Below are 19852 nucleotides of genomic sequence, written 5' to 3'. Positions count from 1 at the left end.
AAGTACCAGATCCATGTAGTTGGCAGTGTGTCTTCTCTCCTATCTTGGCAATAAGCACTTGTTGACAAACTCAAACACCACCTTGTGCTGAGGGCTCATCTCACTTTTCTGCACAGCTCTGGCTTCATTCACTTTCTCTGAATCACAGAACCTTTTGGTGATTTCAAGGGCAGTGGGGAGGGATTCCAGGCATGGCCATCTTTGCCTAGTATAGTCATCAAACCCTTCAGAGGGTATGTCCAGAATCTCTCCCAGTTTCACAGCATCAAACTGCACTTGAACTCCCTTCACCTAGCTACTAACAACTCCATCTTTAATAGCAGCATTTGCATAAATTCAATCAACTCATTTCTAGCTAGCCTTCCTTCCATCTGAAGGACCATGTCCTTCCATCCCTGAGCAGCCAAAGAGTCTACCAATCTCATCATCCCTGGTTCCACCAGATCCTTTAACAATCTACCTTTTAAGATTTTTCTTCTGCCAAAAATGGCAAACTTATCATGTTCCTTCTGAGATTCAACTTCTTCTTCTTCTTCTTCTTCTTCTTCTTTTTCTTCTTCTTCTTCTTCTTCTCCACTCCAATCATCATCATCAGAAACTTTGGTTTGTTTAGCTTTCATTGCAGATCTTGTCCTCTTGGCTAGTGTGTGTTTATCAGCTACAAGCACAATGGAGGACTTTTTGGAGGAACTCTTGGGCTTTTTAGGTTTGGGTGTAGGAACCTCCACTGTTGTGCCCCTTTCTTGATGGACAAGTTCCATCTCTTCTTCCTCAACAGCCTCTGAGGATTCTGCAACCTTTCCCTTTCCCTTATCCTTTTTCTTTTCTTGCTTTCTTCTAAAGCCGTTTGTAGATCAGCTTCTTCTATTTAGCCCTGCTTCTTGTGGCTCTACCCCTAGGAACTGAAGAGGCAGTAGGTGTTGGGGATGAGGCTTTTCTTTTCTTGGAGGGCTTGAGAACATTTGGGGCTTTTGGTGTAGTAGCTTTGCATTTCTTTAGGTCATAACTGTAAGCACGTGATTTTTGCCCTATATGAGAATTACTCCCAAAAAATTCAAAATAAAATGATTTTCCTTGGTGTGCAATTTTGAGAATTTTTGTGACATTTTTGGATAATTATTTGTATTTGTCTGTGCATGTTTATTTGTTAAATTAATAAAAAATACAAAAATATGTCGCATTTTGCATGTAGGATTTAATTCTACAATTGTTAGTAATTAAGTTTGTTTTACAAAAATTGAAAATTACAAAAATAGGCATCTTTTGCATTTTTAGCATTTAATGTCCAATTGTACAATTTTATGCTTAATTACTATTTAAATGTGCGATAATTATTTTTAGATTTAATTATTTTTTTATAAGATAATTTAGTTTGTAATTTAATTTAGAATTTTAGTTTTATTTATTAGGAAGTAAAAGAAAAAAGAGCAAAAATACAAAGAAAAATCGGATTGGGCCACTTCTTCAAATTTCAACCCCAGGCCCAAAAAATACTCAACCTTCCTCATGACCCGGTCCATTTTAAACTGGGTCGACCCAGTCCATAACCCAACACCCCTATTATCTTACATTTCACAAAAAAAAAAACCTAAACCTAAAAAAACAAAAACCACCCGCCCCCCACCTCTCCGCCACCCCCCCCCCTCATTTTCTTTCTTCTTCTTCAAGCTCTAAATGACCTCCATCCATGGCTTCCCCGTTTTCAGCTTCTTCGTCCCATAAGAAGAAAGAAAATTTGGAGCTTGAAGAAGAAGAAAGAAAATGAGGGGGGTGGCAGATGTTGTTTGTTTTTAGGTTTAGGGTTTTTTTTTGTTTTTTTTGTTTTTTTTGTTTTCTTTTTTTGTGAAATGTAATATAATAGGGGTGTTGGGTTATGGACTGGGTCGACCCGGTTTAAAATGGACCGGGTCATGGGGAAAGTTGGGCAATTATTTGGGCCTGTGGTTTGAAATTGAAGAAGTGGCCCAATCCGATTTTTCTTTGTATTTTTGTTCTCTTTTCTTCTTTTATTTTTCTAAAACTAAATTATAAAAGTACTTAAATTATTATTAAGAACTAAATTAAGTTATAAAAGCGCAAATTAACTCCCAATAACAATTAACGCACAATTAAGTAATAATTAAGCATAAAATTGTACAATTGGACATTAAATGCTAAAAATGCAAAAGATGCCTATTTTTGTAATTTTCAATTTTTGTAAAACAAACTTAATTACTAACAATTGTAGAATTAAATCCTACATGCAAAATGCGACATATTTTTGTATTTTTTATTAATTTAACAAATAAACATGCACAGACAAATACAAATAATTATCCAAAAATGTCACAAAAATTCTCAAAATTGCACACCAAGGAAAATCATTTTATTTTGAATTTTTTGGGAGTAATTCTCATATAGGGCAAAAATCACGTGTTTACAGCTGCCCCTCTTTGCCCGAAGACACGAAGGGTTTTCGTGCAAAGATAAAGTGAGCGATTTTTGCCCATCCGAGTACTCCGTGTGAAGCATTTTTTTGAAAAAGATTTAACCGAACCTTTGCTTCAAAGGTTTCCTACATATCCCTGGCTAAAGGGGAATCAGGTTAATGTAGTTCGGGAAGTTTTGGTAGCTGGGACTACCGTGGGACTGCAAGGTTACTGCTGTTGCATGCTATTAACCCTGCTTACCGATCTCCTTGTTACACCGTGCTTAAAAGAAAACAAGAAGCTAGGCTAGACTGCAATTTGTTCTTGTTGCCTTGTTTTCTTGTCGGCTTGTGTTTTCCTCTGGTACTTTTCTTCAGTGAATTTGGGGATGACACTGGCCTTTTGCTTTTCTGAATACCAGTTTTCATCATTTTGTTCGGTTCGCTGGGGATATGGCTTTCTTCATTAAGCTTTTCGGCGTTTCCTCTGGGGATACGGCTTTCTTCATCAGATTTGTTATGCTGGGCATGATTTAATGTTCATCAACGCTTGAAATGAAAAGACTGAAATGTATTCCTCTGTTCTATGGGCGGGCTCCCAACTTCAACACTTGAAATGAAAAGACTGAAATGTATTCCTCTGTTCTATGGGCGGGCTCCCAACTTCAACACTTGAAATGAAAAGACTGAAATGTATTCCTCTGTTCTATGGGCGGGCTCCCAACTTCAACACTTGAAATGTAATACTGAAATGTATTCCTCTGTTCTATGGGCGGGCTCCCAACTTCAACACTTGAAATGAAAAGACTGAAATGTATTCCTCTGTTCTATGGGCGGGCTCCCAACTTCAACACTTGAAATGAAAAGACTGAAATGTATTCCTCTGTTCTATGGGCGGGCTCCCAACTTCAACACTTGAAATGAAAAGACTGAAATGTATTCCTCTGTTCTATGGGCGGGCTCCCAACTTCAACGCTTGAAATGAAAAGACTGAAATGTATTCCTCTGTTCTATGGGCGGGCTCCCAACTTCAACACTTGAAATGAAAAGACTGAATTTCTTTAGGTTGGCGAGATTTAAACAACTTTAAAATAAAACGCATTTCCTCTCTTCAGGCAGGCTCCTGATTTCAACAACAACTTTGAAAATAAACGTCATTCCTCTCTTCAGGCGGGCTCCTGACTTCAAACAAACAACTTTTAAAATAAACGTCATTCCTCTCTTCAGGCGGGCTCCTGACTTCAAACAAACAACTTTTAAAATAAACGTCATTCCTCTCTTCAGGCGGGCTCCTGACTTCAACAACAACTTTAAAAATAAAATGTCATTCCTTTCTTTAGGTTGGCGAGATTTCAACAACTTTTAAAAATAAAACATCATTCCTCTCTTCAGGTGGGCTTCTGACTTCAACAACAACTTTAAAAATAAAACGTCTTTCCTCTCTTCAGGCGGACTCCTGATTTCAAAAACAACTTTAAAATAAAAATGTCATTCCTTTCTTTAGGCTGGCGAAATTTCAACAACTTTTAAAAATAAAATGTCATTCCTCTCTTCAGGCGGGCTCCTGACTTCAAACAAACAACTTTTAAAATAAAATGTCATTCCTTTCTTTAGGTTGGCGAGATTTCAACAACTTTTAAAAATAAAACGCCTTTCCTCTCTTCAGGCGGGCTCCTGATTTCAACAACAACTTTGAAAAATAAACGCCTTTCCTCTCTTCAGGCGGGCTCCTGACTTCAACAACAACTTTAAAAATAAATGTCATTCCTCTCTTCAGGCGGGCTCCTGACCTCAACAACAACTTAGGAGGAAATGCATCTCCTATGGGTAAAACTAAACTTAGGAGGTGTGTCTCCTAGGGGTAAAACTAAACTTAGGAGGAAATGCCTCTCCTATGGGGAAAAATAAATTTAGCAGGAAATGCATCTCCTATGGGTAAAAACAAACTTAGGAAGTGCGTCTCCTATGTGTGAACCATTTCCTTATTCCTGAATTTTTTACTTACCTGTATTATCTTCCCTCGAAACTGCTGGGGATTATTTTGCTGGGGATGAATTTTCTTTTTCTTCCTTACCCACTCTGGGTTGTCCGTCCCTCTTGAAACTTGGTCGAAACTCTGTCGAGGATGCTTCTACATCTCGATGATCCGCTGGGGATAACACTGCGAACTGCTGAGTAACCCTGCTGGGGATAACACTGCTGAGGATAACTCTGCTGAGTAAATATGTTATCTTACTCCTTCCAAAACTACTTCCTTTTAAGTAGGATGTTTCATTCCTCTGCAAACTACTTCCCTTTTTTTTCTTTTTTTTTTCTTTTTTTTTCCGCTGAGGATACCGATTTTCACCAAACTTGTGTTGGACTCCTCGAGACTGCTGAGGATGATACTGTTGGGGAAATTTTTACTTACCTGTTGGGGGATAAAATGTTATCAGCTGGGGATAACTCTGTCGAGGATAACACTGTTGGGGGATCCTGATTCCTTCAGAACTAGTGCTTCACTCTTCGGAAGGCTGTTGGGAATGATACTGGCCTTCTGCCTTTTCTGAGCTCAAGTTTCATCCCTTTGTTCTGTCTGCTGGGGAACAACTTCCTCCATTGAAACTTATTGTGTTGGGGGCAACACTGGTTTAAAGACCACTTCCTTTGAGACTGGTGTTATCTTTATTCTTCCCCGAATGGGTACCTGACTTCCAGAAAATTTTCTAAATGAAAGGAAAATTTTCTGCCCCAGTTTGACAATCTCCCTTATGGCATGCATTTCCGACATCAATGCCATTTCCTTTACCTGTTTCAAATCAAACAAAATTTGTTAGTTTAAAGCGCGGTGGTTGGTTGTGATACTCCACTAGGATGGCTTTTCCCTTTCTCCTTCCTTGCTCTACGTTCCACAACTTGTTGGGGATGATATTATTTGCTGGGGATAATCCCTTTCTGCTGGGGATATCCCTCTTCTTTTGTGGCATAGCTCGGAAACTGGCATTTCCCCGACCTTTTAGTCTTGCATGAATTTCCCAAATCATGCTCATTGCTCTTCTTGATTTGTCCACAGGCCTTGGCCTTGAGGTTTATAACCTTTGATTTCGGCAAGGATATCCCTCTTGACACTCGTTGATCCCTTTGTCAATCTCCTTTTGCTGGAGATATCTTTCTTGACACTGGCCTCGTGCTTGTTCCTTGCTGACTATACCACTTGGATGTACTAGCCAGATCTCATCTTGCATAATTGTAAAGCTAATGGCAGATTTTGAAGTCATTTCTCACTTGTTCTGACCAAACAGACTCTACTGGGGAATTTTTCTATGAAAGGAGAAAGATAAAAAGGAACAGAATAAAAGACAAAGGAAAAGATGACTCTTTAACAAAAAAAAACTATAAATAAAAACCTATCAAACGCAGATACCGACTCTAATGGTCATGACATGCACATGTGGCCTATCCTCCGCCGTCAATCGTCTTTCAAGACCTACAATTGGCAATTCCCCATCTTATTCTCAATCTTATTCGACTTGTAGTGCCCGAAGGGTTTTCACTATCAAGCCTCTCTCATTTTGGTTTTTCTCTCAGCTTTCATCGCCTTATGGTGTCCGTGAAGATTTTCACCGATAAGACCCTCTCATTTGTATCACTTTCCAGCTGGGGATTTGGAGTGTTGCCGGTATGACTCTCTCTGTTGGAGATTAGAGTCCTTTCTGCTGTGGAACAGAGTGTTATGTTCACCGGTAAGACTCTCATTTGTCTGACTTGACATCTTTTGAAGACTGATCAGAAGGTCTTTCTTTGGACCGTAATGTGGGTTTTGGATAGGCTAGAAAGAAAGGGTATTAAAGGCTCGACAAAAAACAAAATAAATTTGGGGTTCAAAATTACAACCTTCAGAACCATATTTGCTTACAACAAGCGCAACTCCTGCCCCAGTTTCTTGCTTGGGGATTATTTATTTATTATTATTTTAATTTTTTATTACACCATGCACACTATGAACACTATGCACCCTATGACCGAGCCGTGAAGCGCCTACGTATCCTCTTTGAGGAATCAGGTCAAACGTAGTTCCCAATTCCTCTGTTTGCTTCTGACTTTTTTTTCTTTTTTTTTGTTATTATTTTTCTTTTGTCGTTTTGTTGATTTTTTTTCTTTTTGTGTTTTTTTCTTCTTATCTTATCTTTTTATGTTTGTGTTTCTACTCTTTGCTACTGATTCCGAAAGAGGGGTATGAAAGAAGAAAATAAACAAGGCTCAAAAGGGGTACGAAGGATAAAGTGTTTAGGTAGCAGAACGAAATGTCTTCGTCATTCCAATCTTCAAAACACGCCAAGCACAAACAACACAATTGAACATAGATTTATAGTCTCTTTTGATGGTGTTGGACTTGACAATTATATTCTTCATTTGCCTTTTCATTTGTCATCTCTAAAGCACTGCTGGGCAACACTCTCACTCTCATTATCATGAACGACCCTCATGTTAATTTGGCGAATCTTTCTTTTAACGGTTTTCTTTGTATTTTACTTTCCCTAGTTCCGCATGACTCGAGCTCCGAATAATCTCAAACCGTCTTTATTCCTTTTAAATATTTCGATCACCTCCCAATGGTTTTATGATTATCTTTTAAGATCAGGCCCAAACTGTGTGTGCATGTCATGTCACCAGAATCGGCGCTGAACAAAAATGACAGAAGAACCAAACAAAAGATGACGGGAAATAATAAAAGACCGGATTTTGCATTAGATTACCGGTGAAATAGTTTGAATAACAAGACAAACAAAACAAACCATAAGAAAATCCTAAAATAGTCTGGACAAAACTTAAACAAACTGCTATGACAAAAATGGAAAGATAAGAAGGTTTGACACAGGACAATATCCGAATTAACCTTAAGAATAATCCGGACAACAGAAATGACAACAAAATAAGCCACAAAAAGCTTCTCTCTTGCTAACCAAGGAACGGAGTGTCCTCCCATTTTATCAACACTAGCATCTCAGCCACTGAGCTTCGCATCAGTACTGCCAGACCATTGCCAACTTCAATATCATCAACCTTAGTCAACAAGTCCCAATAGGATTCGAGTGCTTCTGTTATCAGGCCTGATCCCGCAAAGTGTGCTTCTGGGTCTTGTATTTCCGGCTTACCACAAACCAACCACCTTAATTTTCTTTGCGATTCAAAACAAAACAGGTTAGAATGGACTCAGTCGGTCCTCATTATTAACAACATCTTTTTCCCTTCTTTTTTCTTTTCTTTTCTTTTCTTTTTTTTTCTTTTTTTTTTCTTTTTTTTTCATTCTTTTTTTCTTTTTTGTTGTGGACGAATCTTATGGAGATTGCCTACGTATCGTGACCCCGCATGAATCAGACCTTGCGTAGTTCGAACCAATAAAAGATAAACAATAATAAATATTTTTTTTTTCAATTTTCATATTAAAACAAACTGGGTTTCAAAGGTTTAAAGATGACCTACAAACTTGAAAATCAAACAACCCACATATTCTAATCAAAACATTTACAAACGGCCAGTTTCTTTCCCCGTTTGACAAAGGCAACCAAATGGTTATTTTTTAAATGTGGCCCCTTCCCAATTTCATATGAATTTTGAGGTCGGGGAGGATTATTTTATGACACTTTACAAACTTGCCCATTCTTTTACGAAAATAGCCTTTCGACAACTAAAAGATACTCTGAGGCTATTTCGGCAAGAACGGTTTAAGACGCGGCCGAAGCTGGCTTGACTTATTTTTGAATAAAAATCCAGACGGTGTTCACCTGACCGATGACTTTTTTTTTTCAAATTACAATGAAAACGTGGTGTTGCAAACACGGCCCTTCAGCGCCTCGGGGACGAAGATTTTTAAGGCTGTGTGGGTCAACTGGACCAAAATCCTAAACAAAATGACCCAAGGTGGCTGTTGATACAAAGTCAGCCTTCCAGCGTCCCTTTCGGGAACATTCGGCTATTTTTGACAAAAACAGCATCACCCGACTTATTTATGACTCTTTTTATCATTTTTCAAAAATAGAAAACTCAACATTGCAAACACGGCCTTTCAACGCCTCGGGGACGAAGATTTTTAAGGCTGTGGGGGTCCACTAGACCAAATCTTAAACATGACCCAAAAAGTGGATGTTTATGCAAAGTCAGCCTTCCGACGCCCCTTTCGGGAACATTCGGCTATTTTTGACAAAACAGCATCACCCGACTTCTTTATGACAGAATTAAAATTTTGACATATTTTTTATTTATTTATTTGTTTTTGGCTATTTTAGCAAAAAGGGAGGTTGGACCCGATGTGGATTGCCTACGTATCTCACATCCGGTGAGAATCAAACCCGCGTAGTTCGGGCAAATTGGCCGACCTATTTTGAAACAAGATTCTTTTTGACTCCCATTTTTCATGGCAAAACAAACTATTTTCCTTTTCTATTTTTTGAAAACAAGACCAAATAATGATTTTTGTTTTCTTTTCATTTTCAACAAAACTAAAACAGCCTATTTTTTCCAAGCTAAAAACAAAGACGCTCTTTTTTTTTTCAACAAATAATAAATCAACCTATTTTTCAACCTGATAAAAGCGGTGATAAAAGCCATTATTATTTTTCCATGGCTGCCCCATCTTCTTCTTCAAGCTCCAACCTATTTAGGGTGCCTTAATCAGGTTAAGGCATTGTTTAATATACGCTACAACATGTCTAGTTATGCCAAATGACAGTGATTTACAGAATAATAATACATGAAATAATCTAAATATAATTTAAAAAAATTAAAACTAAATTAGAAATTTAACATTCCATTCTTCATTTCAGCTTACAAAATGCCAAAATTACAGTTGTGTACCTGATATTGTCAATATAAGAAGAAGAAAGTCAACCACGTAGTACGTAACACAGCAACAACAATAATAACCAGCAATCCAGTCAACAGAAATCCCAGTGACAGATTTGAAAATTAAAATAAAATCCAGAAACACCGACAACAAACAACGGACAGAAACCAAGAGAATTTTCAGATTTGAAAGGCTAATTAATGTTTAACCCTTAATTTCTAAACCCGTATATCAGAATATTTATCAGGTGTGTGTTACTCTCTCTTCTAATTTCCAGCTTCTTTTTTATTTGTATTTTTTTTTCTTTTCTTTTTTTTTCTTGAAAGTTTTAATATTTTTCGAAATTTTTCTTTCTCTCTTAAATATTCAGCTCTTTTTTTTTCTCTCTCTCTATCTGTCTCCCTTTTTTTTTCAAAATCTGATCAAGTCCTTCCTTTTATTAACATCTTTCAGCATTAAAAAAAATTAAAACTCACTATCTTCCACTCATCCCTCTTTTAATCCCACTACCTATTGTTTTGTCCCCCACTTTATTAAACAAATACCCCATTATATCTTGTCCCCTATGCTTATATTAAACAAATGCATTATTCCCCACCATTATATCTTGTCCCCCCATTATTGATTATTTTAATATTATCTTAATTTTAATGGAAAGAACACTCAAAATAAATAATTATTCAGAATTTTAATTCCAAAAATACCCCTCTACCCTTACTGAAATTACCATTTTACCCCTGAACGTACTGCAAATTACCAAACTACCCCCATCAGCTATAACCAATTCACCTAATTAATTTCAACCCAAAATACAACAAATATGACCAATTTCTAAATAAATTTTTAACAACAAATTCAAACTAAATGATGAACAACAAAGAAACAACTAAAATTATCTTGATTGAACAACATCTTTAACAACAAACAAACCTAATTTCAGATTCAACACCAACAAACATGTATATTCAGATTTCTAAATTCAATAATCATTTGAACTTAAAATTAAATCTAACAACATTACAACCAACAATTTCTATATTAAAACTAAACAAAATCATGAAGCAAACTGAAGAAATAATCAAAAATGATAATCAACAAACAAGAAGATCAAACTTATACTAATTTCGGATTCAAGAACAATCAAACAAAGTATGGACATAAATGAAAAGATTCATCAACAATAACAAGCAAGTTTTATTCAAATTCGAATTAAACTCGAATTAAGTTTAAACAAAACAAATAAACATATTCAAATCACTAAACTTCAAATAATCAAATTGATCTTTTTAAATTAACTCCAACAAAATTATAACAAAGATACATGATTCAAAAAATTAAAAACCAAAACATAACTTCACATTAAATCACTGAATTAAAAACGAACTTTAAACAAAATGAACACGAATTTAATCTACAACAAACAACGGATTCAAGCGATTTAAACTAATATTCTTTTATATTAACATTAAATCCTTTTAAATTAATAAAACAAACTGAAAAATAATCAAATGAATCTTCAATTTAAATCTAGCAACATTATAATTAACTAATCAATTTCTACCTAAAATAAACAAGAAAATGAATGAAGCAAACTGAAGAAAATAAAAAAAACGATGAACATGAAGTTAATATCAAACATATTTGATTTCAAATCCGAAAAATATCAAACAAATTACGGACAGAAACAAAACTTAAACCAACTAACCGGATCGGAACGACGAAGAACTTGAATGAAAACAAATCCATCCGAAAGCGATTACCGCACCAAAACAATTCGACGCCGAAGACGACCCCGAACGGACCATCGAAGATTTTTAATAAAGAAGCAGCGGACAGCAGCAGTGAATGGAGCAACAGTAGCGCGATGGAGTTGGGCTTCGATGAAGAAGAAACAGCGGCGTCCATGGCGACGTGAAGCTGGTTGACGAAGCAATGGCGATGGGGTTTGCTTGAACGTGATGGACGTAGCAGCAAGTGAGCAACAGCAGCATGGCGGAGCAGCAGTAGCAGGCAGCAGCGGCGGAGCAGCGGCAGCAGGCAGCGATTGCTGTTGGGCATGACGCCGATGGTCGTTTGGAGCTGGGTGTTCATGGTGCGACGAAGAAGATAAAGCAACAACGACAGGGCTGGTCGTTTATGGATGTGAGGGAGATAGCCATGGCAGACGCAGTAGCAGTAGAAGAAACAACGACACAACGAAGAAGAAGGAGAAGAAGATGCGCAACCATGGGAGCTTGACGAGCTCGTCAATGGCGGATGTTGTTTGACGATGAAGATGAAGCTTGTTAATTAGGGTGTCCTAATTAACCTGATTATTAGGTAGTATATATATATTTAAGCCTGTTCATTACTGATTAAACTGTCTAATAATTAGAGCGAGAAGAAAATAACGTAAAAAATGACTTTATTAAATCAGTTTGGCAAATTGATTAAGTTCCTTATTTATAAGGGTTTTAGTATCGCTAACCTTAAGTTAATTGAAATCATGTAGCTAAATTTAGGTAAAACAGGAATTTTTTGATTTTGCGAATTAAGTATTATAACATGATTTGAATTAAAACAAGGTTAGTTAAGGTTAAATTAATTAAATTTTAGAAATACGCATTAGTAATCAAGATTGTTTCTAATTCTCCGTAATTGTAAATAATTAATTTCAATAGCTCAAGTCATCTAACAATGTGAATTTAATCTAGATGGGATAATTAGTTTCTTTTAAAATATTATTTGACAATTCCATATTGTTTTTATAATTACATTTTTAGTGATATTTCATTTCGTTAAATATTTGTCTTAAACTAGTATTTAATACGTTATTTTAAGTATGTAAAAAATTGATTTTTGTATTTATAGACAAGTTTAATAAAAAGAAATGTAGTAATTTTAAGATATTCATAAAATAAGGGAGGATTTCGCTAAAAATAAATAAATATAAACAATACAAAATTTGCAGGGTCCTCCAATCTTATTTATTTTTTTAAAAAAAATACTTAGATTCCGGGATGAGCCATTTAGTAAATTTCACAGTCCTACCTAATAGTATAATAACGCGTAGTATTTTGGCGCATATTTAATAAGGGTATTTTCTTAAACATGGGTGTGCATTTATGTAACCCAAATCCCAATCTTGGCAGAGTCAAAATGCGTCAACAAATCACGTGTACACTGGTTGTAACGTGGTTCGAGATGCGTTTTCACGACGTTGCAATTCTTGTATAAAATAATAAGAGGAATGATGATAAAAGCGGTTTAAAAGCTAAATTTGCATATAAATTTGAACAAATAATTGTAAGCACGTGATTTTTGCCCTATATGAGAATTACTCCCAAAAAATTCAAAAATAAAATGATTTTTCTTTGGTGTACAATTTTGTGATATTTTGAAGAATTATTTGTATTTGTCTGTGCGTGTTTATTCGCTAAATTAATAAAAAATACAAAAATATGTCGCATTTTGCATGTAGGATTTAATTCTACAATTGTTAGTAATTAAAATTGTTTTACAAAAATTAAAAATTACAAAAATAGGCATCGTTTGCATTTTTAGCATTTAATGTCCAAATATACAATTTTATGCTTAATTAATACTTAATTGTGCGTTAATTGTTATTGGGAGTTAATTTGCGCCTTTATAACTTAATTTAGTTCTTAATAATAGTTTAAGTATTTTTATAATTTAGTTTTAGAAAAATAAAAGAAGAAAAGAGAGCGAAAATATAAAGAAAGTCGGAATTGGGCCTCTTCTTCAATTTCAAGCTATAGGCCCAAAAAATGGCCCAATCTTCCCTACGACCCAGTCCATTTCGAACTGGGTCGACCCAGTCCATTAACCCAACACCCCTTCTTCATTTTTGTCCAACACAAAACAAAACCAAAAAAAAATAAAAAAATAAAAAGTGAATTATCACTATTAATAGTTTTATTTTTTGTTTTTTTATAAATATAAAAAAATTCCGAAAATATTTTATTTTATTTATTATTTTTATTTAAAAAAAATATATATATATATATATATAGTAATTTCGGAAATGATTTTAAAAAAATAAAAAATAAAAAAATAAAAAAAAAGTAAAAGAATGTAGAAAATTTTAAAAAAAAGTAAAAAGTTTTAAAAAATTTAAAAGTAAAAGAAGGTTGGAATTAAAAAATAAATATAAAGATATCTGAAAATTTAAAAAATTTAAAGTAATTGAAAGTAGCATTTTTAAAAGAAAAAGAAAAGATAGTGGTTTATTTTTTAAAGAAAAGTTAAATAAAGTGAGATTCTCTTTTAAAAAAATAAAAAGTGGGATTTTAAATAAGATAAAGTAATTAAAGTTGGAATTTTAAAAATAAAAGTAAATAAAGGTGGGATTTCTTTTTCTAAAAAAATAAAAGCAATTTGTAAGTGGGATTTCTTTTAATTAAAAAAATAATAAAATAATAAAAAACAAATCTGAAAATTTCGAAAATTTTGCTATAAATAGAAGAGAAAATTTAGGAAGAAGGGTGGAAAAAAAGAGAGGAAAAACTAGATAGAGAGAAGAAAAAAAGAGGGGGCGGAGTGAGAAGTATACACCCGATATACATTCTGGATACACTGAATATACAGGGGCAGAATTCATTTTGGAGAGTTTTGAAGTTGAAAAAGAATAGTTACTGTTTCATTGCCTCGCTTAGTATCTGAAATAGTCAGAACCTTCCTGCCTTTTACTTCTTCTCTATACTTGGAGTCGTTTATAGTCTCCTGGGTTTTCTGCTATTTCTACTGTTACTGGTCTATTACTGTTGCTGGGCAGTTGTTGCTGTTACACTGTTATTACTGTTGCTGATTTTCATCTTCATTTTCTTTTGCTTCCAAATATCAGGTACATATCTTTAAAACTCATGTTGTGAAGAGCTTCAACATGGCAAGTAAATGAAGTTTGGAATTATAAGGATGTCTTCTACTCATTTAAATTTTATTAGTTTAAGTTTCAGTTTTGTTTTAGTTGGTTAATATAGTATTAAATCAATTGGTAGATTAGTTCTCTTTCTTAATAACAAATGGCTTAGTTATTTTAGGAACGCGATCAACTCATTTCTTTTAATATATGAAATAATGTCAATGATTTTTTACAAAATATAGAGTTAGTGTTTGCAAATATTCGCATAGGCAGAATATAAGAATTGGTTTATTTATCTCAAACCCAATCTTCGTAAGCAAAATTAACCAAACAATTATAACCTCGGACTAAAAACAAGTGGTGTAAAAGAAGGATGGGATTTATAGATTGTAACATTTTAAGTCAAAAAATGTGTAAATAGCGTTTGCTCCAAATATAACAATGAAAATTCTTCAAAAAAATATTACTTCATTTATTAAATCAATTGTTTTCCTAAGTTTTATACGCAATTCGCTTTTTGGGTAGATAAATATTGTATTTACCATAAAAATGGTAGTATTAATCACACGTTGTTTATTTTTATTTTATTTTTATTTTACTCTTTAAACTCATGGTTTTTGAGGAATATAATTCACACATAAAAATATAATTTGCGGTCAACACTTAATGAATTGTGAATTCTTTTCAAGGAATTTAGAGGCATCTCAAATAGTGATTTCTCATGACTCTTACATTTAAAAATAGATGGATGCAATAAACATTTGTAGAGAATTTATATTACTGTCAAGAATATTTGCATAATTAAGGATGCGTTCGCGTGACTTGATTATACTTCTAAAGGCGATTCGGATTATGCGTTCGCGCAACTTCGAGCAAATTTTTAATAAAAAAGGGTTCTTCGGAGATCATCAATATTAATTTCATATAACCCGAGATGTGCAGTTCACTATTTAATCATACAAGAGCGACAGACGTTCTTAATTTTATTTAAGCACAATTTCGAACTTAAGTCTATTTTTATAATAATAAAAAAAAATTCGAAAATAATAATAATTATATTATCAATATCATTGTGTACACGTGCGCGTGACACAACTCCGCATGTTTTAAAAAATATAATTTATAACACGAATATACGTACGCGTGATTCGATTCAAAGAAGGGTCTTTAAATCTAAATAGAAGCGGTAACAATAAAATCATGCAATAAAAATGTATTTAACAAATCAAAATAATCAAGCCAAATATAACAGTTGAGCGACCGTGCTAGAACCACGGAATTCGAAAATGCCTAACACCTTCTTCCGGATTAACAGAATTCCTTACTCAGGATTTCTGGTTCGCAGAATAATAAACAGAGTCATATTCTCCTCGATTCAGGGATTAAAATTGGTGACTTGGGACGCCTTAAAATTCCCAAGTGGCGACTCTGAAACAAACAAACAAATCCCGTTTCGACTGTCCTTTAATTGGAGAAAACTCCCTTGTACCCTCGCGGGCGCGGAAAAGGAGGTGCGACAGCTCTGGCGACTCTGCTGGGGAAAACCCAGAACCACTGGTTCAGGGTTCAAGAATTCGAGCTTAAAATAATTGTTATAGTTGGTTTTATTTATTATCTGATTTTTTTACATGATATATGCCCAATGTGCTAAATGACACTTTTACCGCTTTAATATTATTTGAATTATGAATATATACAACTGCTACGAAACCCCCTTCTTTCTGAGTCTTCTAAATTTATGGTGCACACGTGCGCGTGGCCCACCTTTCTGTTAAAGTCATACCAAATAAGACGAAGTTGGGACAAGTAACTAGGCCGGGTAGACTTTCGTGCTCCCGGTACGTTGCCCCCGCTTCGGCTCAAACTGTCCGTTTGGGTAAGCCAGGGCTAGATCAATATGCCTCAGGTTTTTTCACTTAGAATAACTCAGCTTCATGCCGGATCCCTAGTAGGAGCGATTGTTTGCATCACGTGCATTTGACTTTGGAGACTCAACACAGGGGTTGGGTCTGTCTAGCGGTTAGGGAATTGACTGTTTATTTTTGAAAAAAAAAACCAATGCCCAAATACTGTCAAAACTCTGCCGAAATTTTGAGAAAATGAAAAAAAATGTCTTATTAGTTTGTTTTATTAAAACCAAAGAAAAAATAGAAAGAAAAAAAATCGTTGTTTTGTCTTATTTTTCAAAAAAATAAAAAATAATATATATATATATATATATATATATATATATAAAGGAAAATAGTTTGTCTTCCCCTGAAAATGACAATGAAAAAGAGTCTTACTTTTAAAATAGTTTTTTTTATTCGTTTCTGAAAAATTCAAAATAATAAAATAAAAAGAGTCGCGTTGAAAGTGGTTTTATTATTTGTTGCAAATATATATATATATATATATATATATATATATATAAATCCAAAAAGTTTTTCTTTATTTCCAAAAATGTATATATATCTTTATTTGTTGCAAAAATATTTGTCCTGCCAAAAAGTCTAGAAAAGTTTTTTTTAGACTCCCAATTTTCAAAACAAAAAATCCAAAAATATTTTCCATTATTGACTTCTTTAAGAAAGTCTTTTTAATTATTAAAAATATATATATATATATATATATATATATATAATAAAATAAAACAAATTAGAAAATATTTTCCTTCTTCTTTAAAAATTGAAAAGAAAATTCAAAATTCAAAAAAAAAAATTTATTTTTTTTAGAAAGCATTTCATTTATTAAAGGTAAAATTCCAAAAAAATATTTTCTTTCTTCTTAGAATAAGAAAGAACAAAAAAAAAAATCTTCCTTTTACTTTTGAAATTCTCAAGTTCAAATCAAAAGAAAAGGAATTCTTAGAAGTCTTTCTTTCAAAAAGAAAATCAATCAAAAATTCAAAAAAATATACATACTTCATTTCTTCTTTCAAAGCAGTTCTTTTACAAATTCAAAATAATAATAATTTAAAATTAGTTTACTTACTTTATTCATGACCTGCCCGAACTACGCGGGTTTGATTCTCACCGGATGTGAGATACGTAGGCAACCCTCATCGGGTCCAACCCCCTTTTTGTTAAAATAAGCCAAAAACCAATAAATAAATAAAAAAACGTGTCAAAATTTTAATTTTGTCGTAAAGAAGTCGGGCAGTGTCCAGCCTCCACTTTTTGCTAAAAAAAATAGCAACAAAAAAAATATGTCAAATTTTAATTTTGAAGTCGGGTGACGCTCTTTTATCAAGACATAGCCGAATGTTCCCGAAAGGGACGCCGGAAGGCTGACTTTGCATAAACAGCCACCTTTTGGGTCATGGTTAGGATTTCGGTCCAGTTGACCCACACAGCCTTAAAAAATCTTCGTCCTCGAGGCGCTGAAGGGCCGTGATTGCAACACCACGTTTTCATTATAATTTGAAAAAGAAAACAAAGAGTCAGCGGTCAGGTGAATACCATTTGAATTTTTTTTAGTCAAAAATAAGTCAAGCCAGCTTCGGCCGCGTCTTAAACCGTTCTTGCCGAAATAGCCTTAGAATATCTTTCAGTTGTCGAAAGGCTATTTTCGTAAAAGAATGAACAAGTTTGTAAAGTGTCATAAAATAATCCTCTCCGGCCTCAAAATTTGGACGGGGCCACATTTGCAAAAATAACCGTTTGGTTGCATTTGTCAAACGGAGAAAGGAAGCTGGCCGTTTGTTTTGGAGTTTGTAAAACTTTTGATTATAATATGTGGGTCGTTTGATTTTCAAGTTTGTAGGTCATTTTTAAACCTTTGAAACCCAATATGAAAATTGAAAAAAAAATAATGATTAGTATTGCTTATCTTTTATTGGTCCGAACTACGCAAGGTCTGATTCATGCGGGGGCATGATACGTAGGCAATCTCTATAAGATTCGACCACCACAATAAAATATATATAATAAAATGAAATAAAATAAAAGTGAGTAAAATTTTCAAGAAAGTTGGGACGACACAAGCAGTCGAGCAAATGCATAATAGAAAGGGGATATTTGTCTAGGAGCATTGCATCTCAACGTGTAATTATATATGTGTTAAATTCTCAAAACTAACAAGTTTGTTCATTTTCAGAATTCAAGCAGTTAGTTTCTCTAAAGAGTATACTGGCATATTATCACTATCACACAAGATCAAAAGGACCAATACCCGAAAGTATGTCTATCCCAGATGTTGACACAGGTATGGAGATAGAAGAGATGGATGTCGGGAAAATGAAAGAAGAGATGTTTAAGCTCAAGCAGCAAATGGCTGAGATGTACCAAGCTTGGTCTACAGGACAGTTACCCCCATCTTACCCAAATAACCCTGCTCCATCAATGACCCAAACTCAGGATAATATCACCACTGAATTATCCCCAAGTTTCCCCATTTATCAGCACTACCGAGGCACCACCTCTCAGACACCACAGTCTCCACCTCCGAGACCAGTTCCATATTTTCCTCCACCTATGACTCCTGTTTTCGTAGCCCCTCCCCCGGCTACATTCCACAAATCTCCTAGTGAGCCTACATTCCAGACCCAGGACAACCAATATTACCCCCGGAGCCCACCCTCAAAGCCTCCGAAATCCATTCAACTGCTCCTCGTTTTGACCTCCCAACCGAAAGTGACAAGCCAGCCAAAAATGCTGAACAAGAAGAGATGTTCAGGAAGGTCAAAAGTCTAGAACAATATTTCCGAGACATGCGAGGGTTAGGTGGGCAAGTCAGTGTAGCATACAAGGATTTGTGCTTGTTCCCAAATGTACAATTACCAGTTGGCTTCAAGATGCCTAAATTTGACCTATACAATGGGCACGGCGACCCAGTAGCCCACTTAAGGGGTTTCTGTAGCAAGATGCGAGGAGCTGGGGGAAAGGATGAATTATTAATGGCATACTTCAGTCAAAGTCTAAGCGGATCAGCTTTGGAGTGGTATACACGCCAGGACCATGGAAGATGGTACACCTGGGATGACCTGGCACAGGCATTCGCATACCATTTCCAATACAATCTGGAAATCATCCCAGATCGATTATCTTTGACCAAATTTGAGAAGAAACACAATGAAAGTTTCAGAGAGTATGGTTTTCGGTGGAGAGAACAGGCAGCAAGAGTGGATCCTCCTATGAAGGAGAGCGAAATGGTAGACTACTTCCTCCAAGCCTTGGAACCAACTTACTATGCCCATTTGGTTTCAGCGGTTGGGAAATCATTCAACGAGGTAGTGAAGATGGGAGGTATGGTGGAAGAAGGCCTCAAGACAAATAAAATTATGAGCTATTCAGCAATTAAGGCAGCTACTCAAGCTATTCAAAGCGGGGTAGGAGAAATCGGAAGAAAAAAGAGAGAGGAAGCAACGGTAGTTGATTCAGGAATTTGGTCGGGACCCAGAGGTTCACCGCCTTACTATAATCGACAACGACCTCGCCAATCAACTTACCACCAAAATTCATCCCAACACTACTATCACCCTTCAGAGCCCCATTCTTCCATTAACCAAGCCCAAACATACACTCAGCCTCTGGTTCGCTCGCAATGGCGCGCGCCGGCTCCCCAGAACACACATACACCACTGCAAAACACCTATTCACCACCAAGAGCCTACAAGAACCCTCTAGGGGCAGGTTTCCGGGGAAATCAGGCTTTCAGAAATGAAAAAATACAAAGAACATTCACTGAGTTGGGGGAAACCTATACTGCCGTGTTCCACAAATTAAGGCAGTTAGGCTTGTTGAGTCCTGTCGAGCCCAGATTGCCAAATCCCTTTCCCAAA

This window comes from Nicotiana sylvestris, chromosome 7, assembly GCF_000393655.2.
Source record: "Nicotiana sylvestris chromosome 7, ASM39365v2, whole genome shotgun sequence".
NCBI lineage: Eukaryota > Viridiplantae > Streptophyta > Magnoliopsida > Solanales > Solanaceae > Nicotiana > Nicotiana sylvestris.
The sequence above is the reverse complement of the archived record's forward strand: the minus strand, read 5'-3'. Positions refer to the sequence as shown.